This window comes from Neolamprologus brichardi, chromosome 22 (assembly GCF_056152115.1).
Source record: "Neolamprologus brichardi isolate AB-2024 chromosome 22, ASM5615211v1, whole genome shotgun sequence".
In the NCBI taxonomy this organism is placed as follows: Eukaryota; Metazoa; Chordata; class Actinopteri; order Cichliformes; family Cichlidae; genus Neolamprologus; species Neolamprologus brichardi.
In genome coordinates, this window is record NC_142124.1 from 5190754 (window position 1) to 5198562 (window position 7809).

The window sequence follows — 7809 nt, forward strand, 5'->3', positions numbered from 1 at the left end:
GCCGCTTTGAGCGTTCACACTAGAGCGCGTTTGCTGTCGCATTTTATTTGTAGTGTGAACGAGCAGACAAAAAAATCGGATTTGATCAAAAAATCGGAATTGAGCATTAAGACCTGCAGTGTGAACGTAGCCATAGATAGATAATAATATGTAAATAGAAAATGTTTCCCAGCTTTATTATTATTATCAGTCACATTTGTTTTGACTGACTGCATTCTTGTATGATAATTCTTCATGATGAAACAATAAGAACAAGTAGTCTGATGTCCATTGTTGGGACTAACGCGTTATTAAGTAACGCGTTACAGTAACTACGTTATTATTGTGGTAACGCGCACGGTAACTAGTTATTATGCCAAAACCAGGAACGCGTTACTCGTTACTGGGATTTAGATAGGCTCGTTATTCGTTACCTCGTGTGGTGGCTATCGCGGAGCTTCCACAGATTCAATAACATTAGCAAGTGTTGGAAGCCAGCAGGTGGATGAAGGAAAAGGGAGGCAAGAGGAGAGACCCGAAGCGGCCGCTGGTCCGAGAGTGTCAGGGGAACTGAACTTCAGGTAAGAAGTTATAACCTGCAGTCCATCTGGGTCAGATATGAACCAAGTTTTGGTGGAGTTTATTTTCGTTATGCTGACTTTTTCGTACTGCGTGCTAGCTAGCATGACGGAGTTTCTATACAGCTGGGTGGGTGAGCTGAAAAGGAACACAGTTTGTCCTGGACTTCAGCTACAATGAAAAAGACACAAAGTTGGAGTTATTCTGTGTTTACGCTGCACAGCTGCCTCTTCTTCTCTCATCCTCTCACCCTCCCTCTCCTGTTTCTACTTCAATCATGAAACTGATCAATGATCAGCTGATAGGCTTTTCTCTCTTGTTTATTTATCGCCCACTTTGCGCCAGAAAGAGGAAACCAGCGGATGTCACGGTAAACAACAGCAGCACTTTTAAGCTTGATCAGCTGTTGTTAGAATTTATTTAATATTAATTTCTAGTATCAGCTGATGTTTGCTGGAGCCACAGCTGTAAAAGCTGCTGGTCATGATATCGGTTTGTTTATGTGGTGAGAGGGAAACATGAAGATGAAACCAGGAGATGACAGCTGGTAACTGTGCAGGGGCGGGTCTAGCAAAGTGTTGCCAGGGTTCCATGTCGGGCATTAAAAGGGAAAGGGGGGCACAAGGAAATACTTTTCTTATTCTCATTTAAAATGTCTCACTTTTAAAAAAATAATTATCTGAGTCTTACAACAAACGATTGATGCATATATACCATCAGAACAGTGTACATCACTGTCACAACAGCGTTTGTTTTCATTCAAAGGCTTTATGATTTTTCCTATAATGGTGGCCGGTCTCTAGTCAAAATGCCCGGGACGATTTTTTTTGTCCCAGTCCAGCCCTGTATGCAGCTCATCTGCAGTCTGGTGTTGCCTACACAGCAAATCCAGCATGTCCAAATTAACACTGTCAGATTTGATTTCAACACTTTTAAAGTGTCTATATGGGTCCACACCAGAGAGTGTTAATTTAACTCTTTTTGGAGAGTTGGTATGTTAACTCTGATTTAGTGTTAAACACCAAATCTCTCTGGAGTTGATAATTTAACACTTGGTGTTAAGAGTTTATATATAGTAACTCTCAAAGAGTATTTTAGTTTAACTACGTAAGAGTTATGTTCTAATTAATTCTAAAAAGCGGGAATTTTCCTGTTCTGAACTTCTAGAAATTTCTTTTGGAAATAAACATTTACTAAAAAGACGCAATGGTTTTTGAAAAACATTTATTCTGAACTGTGCACCACAATTTCAAAACATTTTCTGAAAGATGTAACAGTGTACATGTTCTCACTTTCATTAGAATTTCGTTTATCAAAAGGTCTGACATAGGTGAGCTGGTAAATGCAAATAACAGCATTCTCATCACTTATTTCAATAAATACAAAATACAATATGCATGTCCTTCATTCATCACTTTGTGGAACTTCAACGCACTTCTGCTCTCCCCCATATTCCATCTTCACAAGCATATCCTCTGTGGAGATTGAATAAAAATTAGTTGACACTAATTAATGGCACAAATCAATTGCAGCACAGTAAAAAAAAAAAAAGGAATCCTTTTTGAGCCATTACTTGTGTAAAATATTTTCCCAAAAGACAAGGTCACAGGCAACAGGTAATACTGAACTAAATGTAAAACCTCAACCTTTTTCATTTTTACCTAAACCGTGTGCACAAAACTCTGGAGGAATCTAAACGCTAACGTAGAACCCAGTCGGGACTCGGGACATCTGCTACTGCTGTTTGCTCGTTTTTTATGGGAGATCGTTTTCAGGCTTCAGGTAGCACCATTATATCAACATTTCACATTCTAGACATTGTTTTAAGTGTATTTGACCAAGAAATTTGACTGAAAATTCACATGCAAGCTTTTTTTCAAGGCTGTGGTATTTGCCCGCAAACAATACCTTTCAGCTAGCTAAAACAGAATATTATGCTATCACCGAGCAACATGGCTAATGCCTTTCACACAGCTTTGTCTCAACTCCAAAGAGCCACAGAAGTAAAAGCTAATAACAATAATTGAAACAATCTTTGAAAACATGACTTACCAAGCATGGCAAACAACTCAAATATGTAGAGCAAAATGTTCTGAAACGGCTTCACTTCAGCTTCGATTGGAGACGTGCTGGGGGCGGAGTCTGTGAATTTACTCTCTTGGTGTCATAGCCCCCGTAGGAGTTCAGAGTTAAGAGGTCAAGAGTTAATGTTTCCATTGTAACACCTCCAGATTTGAAATAGAAACACTCATTTTTAACACTCGATTTTAACTACTATCATTTTACACCTCAGAGTTACATTAAAAGAATGTGACTCTACTTAGAGTAAAATTAACTCTAAGACTACTAACACCAAAACATTTAACACTTTTGAATTTGCTGTGTACATCTTCCTATTCAGAAGGCAGAATTTCCGAGTTCTGAGTACAATCGAAAACACCAAGACTGCAGTTTTTGTGTTGGATGTAAAAAGCAGGCTAGGATAGAATCAGGCGTGGGATTTCTCTCGTGGAAATGTGCACATAATTTTTTCCTTTCTATTGGTAGGTGGCACAGAGCACTTGTGGCAAGTAAGCAAGCTAGAAGACTGGCAATCTTGCTGGGTATCCAGTTACGGAAGCAACACATTAACAAGAGAATTCTGAGTAAAACCAAAGTTACTTTCCCTAGTAACTAGTTACTTTGAAAGTAACGAGTAACTTGAAGTAACTGAGTTACTTTTGATAGAAGTAACTAGTAATGTAACTAAGTTACTAATTTAAAGTAACTTACCCAACACTGCTGATGTCTAATATTCATTATGAATGTATCATTTGAAGTAACCTACTTTTGCTTTGGATTTTGCAAACACACTAAGGTTTTGTAGAAAGTATATTTGTTTCAGATCAGTATCGTCGATATCAGCCTGAATTTTACTTGATATTAGACTGGAATGAAAATCAGTGGTGTCACACATCACTGCTAGATCTAGCTGTGTTTTAACAATACCATTGGCAATTATCCACTGCATCTGAAAGAGGGTGCCTTTCAAATGGATGAGAAGGAGTGGAAGAGCTCATGATCCAAAGCATACCACATCATCTGTGAAGCGCGATGGAGGCGGTGTGATGGGTTGGCCGTGCATGGCTGCCATTGGCACTGGGACACTAGTGTTTATTGTGACACAGGACAGAAGCAGCCAAATGAATTCTGAGATGTTCAGAGACATACTGTCTGTTCTAATTGAGCTAATGCAGCTAATGGTAAATGCAGTCAAATCGATTGGGCTGCATTCATAATACAGATGGACAATGACCCAAAATATCCAATCAAAGCAACCCAGGAGTTTATTAAAACAAAGAAGTGGAATACTCTTGAAACGCCAAGTCAGTCACCTGATCTTAACCTAACTAATCATAGATTTCACTTGTTGAAGACTAAACTTCAGACAGAAAGGCCCACAAACAAACAGCAACTGAAACCTGCTGCAGTAAAGGCCTAGCAGCGGCATTAAAAAGGAGGAAACCCAGCGTCTGGTGATGTCCATGTGTCACGGGTAATGGGAAAATACGTACTCAGTCGCGGAGCTCTGGATGCAAATTACACAGTGTGTTTATTTACAGTGCCCAAAAACAGTCTCAAAACACAAAGTGAAGTGCAAAGTCCAACAGTGATCTTCTCCAAACTCCCAGTGGTGCGCAGGTGAGTTTCCAAAGTGATTATCCGAGTGTGTGTTCTCCTCCAATAGCTTAATCCCGCGGGCTCCTTCTCTCCAACCTCCAGCTCCGTATCTCTTCCTCCTACAAACGAGCAAAAACAACAGGTGAGGAGGCTAGCCGGCTAAAGCTAAGTTGCAAGTCACAAAACACTCTTTACTACTGAGCTTCAAGAACAATCCAGCGTCGACTGCCATCTGGACACAGTTAAATACCTCAGCCCACAACGAAGGATGATCAGTGACGGCTGGGTGGCAAATTAGGTGCAGGTGTGTCAGCCGCTGGGTGGAGGAGGAGAGAGAGAGAAACACACACATACACACACAGGCAGGTCGCCCGGGGAAGGACTGTCCAACCATGACACCATGAGTTTAAGACTTTAGCCTTTCATTGCTGGAAAAGGGTTTTTAACCAAGTATTGTACATAGTTTCAGTTATTTAATTACTCCAAATACTTTAGAGCCACTGAAATATTTACAATTCATTGTAGTAACGTACAGAACCAAAATTATTAAAAAGTCTTTGTCCAGATATTTATGGACCTAACTCTATTTACATGTAATTATATCTGGTTTATACTGTGAACTTGACTGGCATGCTCTAAAAATATGTTAATATATGTTAAGTAAAGAAAAAAAAGAAAAGAAAACAAAAAAAAGACTAAAAGAAAGAAAAAGAATAAAATGTTAGACTGATGGCATCTTGTAAACAAAAGGTCAAACTAAACTTAAAAACTAAAATCATTCTGGAAGAAAACTTTCTGGGCATCAATTTAACTCTAGATTTTAGCAAAATAGCATTTTGATCTTATTTTGATCTTATTTCACACTTGCATACTGAATTGGTGGCACTAATCTATGGCGCTCTACTCACTTCCTTCAAAGTGTTCAGCACCTATGATACATGACAACACGAGTGGAAGCTGCAGGTCGTTTGGTTGGTAAAGACACAGCCACAATAATGTGGTTTCGGCTCAGGCTGACGTGGGCTGTGCAGTCATTACAGAGCCATGTTCATTTCTTGACCGCAAAAGCTTTGCTTCTCTAAACAGCAGTGAGACAGTCTTTGTGATCAATAGCTGGGACCTTTTCCAGTATTTGCTTCCAATGGTAAGATCACTTTATAATTTATGATATAACTCCTCCATGAACATGTCTTCAACCAAGGCTTTCATGTTTCTCCTGGAAACAGTTAATTATTATAAAAATAATTATGTAATTTTCATCTCTGAGAATCAACAGGCATATCCTACAACTTCTGTTAAAAAATAATAGTAATAAAACGTTTAACCATTTTATTTTCAAAACCTTAGATCAGGAAACAGCAAACAAACATTGATCTGAATATCTCAGACTGGTGCCAGTGGCGACACAAGGTTGCAGGGTTAAGTAGGGAGGTGACTGGAAACTATACTGGAAACTTTACTGGCATTCAAACAACTTTTTTAGGTTTTGCAAATTCCAAAACAATGCTGTGACACATGAGGGGTCGGAATAATGTAGCTCTGACAGCAATTTGTGGCTTTCTGAGCAGGACAGATCTGAAACCGTTTGTGGTGAACTACCATTCAAAGAGCCGCGGTGGTGTGCTAACACATCCTGTGGCATATTATTACACGTGCTTCTAAAACACCCAGATGTGTCCCACTTGTTTAAATCGATTTATTTCAATTTAATTACACAGTGGCAATTCACAACACCAGCTGCATCAAAGCACTTGACTTTACCTTACAGTTCCTCCTTTGAACAAGCCCTTGGTGATGGAGGGAAGGCAAAAAATAAAAACTTGTTTTTAACAGCAATAAACCTCCTGCAGAACCAGGGTCATGGATGGGCAGTCTGCCATGATCAGTTAGGAATAAGGAGATAGCAAGCAGAAGGATATAGGACAAAGGACAGATAGGAGGAGGGACACTTAATAATGAATTATTAATGAAGAAACACTCACTGCGTCATGGGAAGTCCCCCAGGAGCCAATGCTTGTTGCAGCATATTTAATGGATCACTTATCTCGAACAAACACTAGTAAGCCTGCTGTCTGAAAGAAATGAAATGTTAGATACTATCATACTTTGAGATCTATAAGATAAGATGGGGCCTGGTTATGTAAAACTTTATATGTGAGGAAATTCAATTTTGGATTCTGTACGGTTAATTTACTTTTTTCTAAAAATGGATGAAATGCATTGGCACATATTTACTAGTTAACAAAATAAGAATCTGGCACTTAAAAATACAATCTGAAAAATGTTTTAACTGGTGGTGTTGCATTAAAAGCTGTTTGCTTTTCTGAAGAATTTCTGCAGAAATTCTGAAAGATGAGCAGCCTACTTTCTGTTTACCCCGTTAACTGCAGAGCATTGCAAAGATGGTTCCTTGATAAAAAAAAAAAAAAACGCCATTTCTCTGAAACAGCAGTGATAACGACACGTAAATGACAAACAACTGAACAGATGTGCGCAGCAGTTTTTGATAACAAAAATAATTTCCCAAATTCTGTGAATTCTAAAACCACAAATGGTGTCAGTTATTACATCTTTTTTTTAAAAAAGTAAAGAGAAAAAGAAAACAACGATGGAGAGGGCAACATGGAAGGACAACAGCAAAACAGATAAGAATACTAACAAAGTTTACTAGCACTTGATTGGTCGATGACCTATTTACTCCAGAGCTATAACCACCCCAACAGTAGCACAACCGAGGCAGCTAAGCTAAAAAAAACTGAAAGTCACCATACAAATAAATATATACACCATACAAATAAATACAGTAATAATAAGGTAATGTGTCCCATCAGAGGGTGATGAGACACACTCGTCACCACTTCGCATCAGTGTGAGGATTTACGCCCTGTTTTTGCTGTTGTCAGTGCATCCTGTTTTCCCCTTCTAGTGTGCTTTTCTATGTTCTGGATTCTGTTTTCTTTTGTTTGTGTGCATTTGTATTCTGTGGCTTTTGTGCCAGCTGTGAAAAAGGGGCTTATGTTTTAATGGGGTGGCTGTAGCTCAGGTGGCAGAGCAGGTCAGCCACTAATCAGAAGGTCGGTGGTTCGAGGCTACCTCCTGGCTGCATGCCGAATATCCCTGGGCAAGATACTAACCTCATGTTTGCCAACTGGTGGTGGTCAGAGGGCCCGGTGGCGCCAGTGTCCGGCAGCCTCGCCTCTGTCAGTGCGCCCCAGGGCAGCTGTGGCTACGCTGTGGCTACACTGTAGCTTGCCATTGCAAGCCACAGTGTAGCTATAGTGTAGTGAATGGGTGTAAAGCGAGTGTAAAGCGCTTTGGGGTCCTTAGGGACTGAGTAAAGTGCAAATGCAGGCCATTTACCATTTAATAATTTATTTATGCATTGGGATCTTAATTCTGCAACCTCTGGCAGTATCTATGCTTGAACAGCTGTGTGTTTGATGACCAAGGAGGTTATGTGAATGTAGTTGTGTTCAGGAAAAAAGAAAAGAAAAGAAAACCAGTCTGCATGCAGAAAGGACGGTTTCTTAGCTCATTTCTTAAAAGGAAGATAAAGCCAAACACATGATTAGAATAAATAGAGGAAGTGAT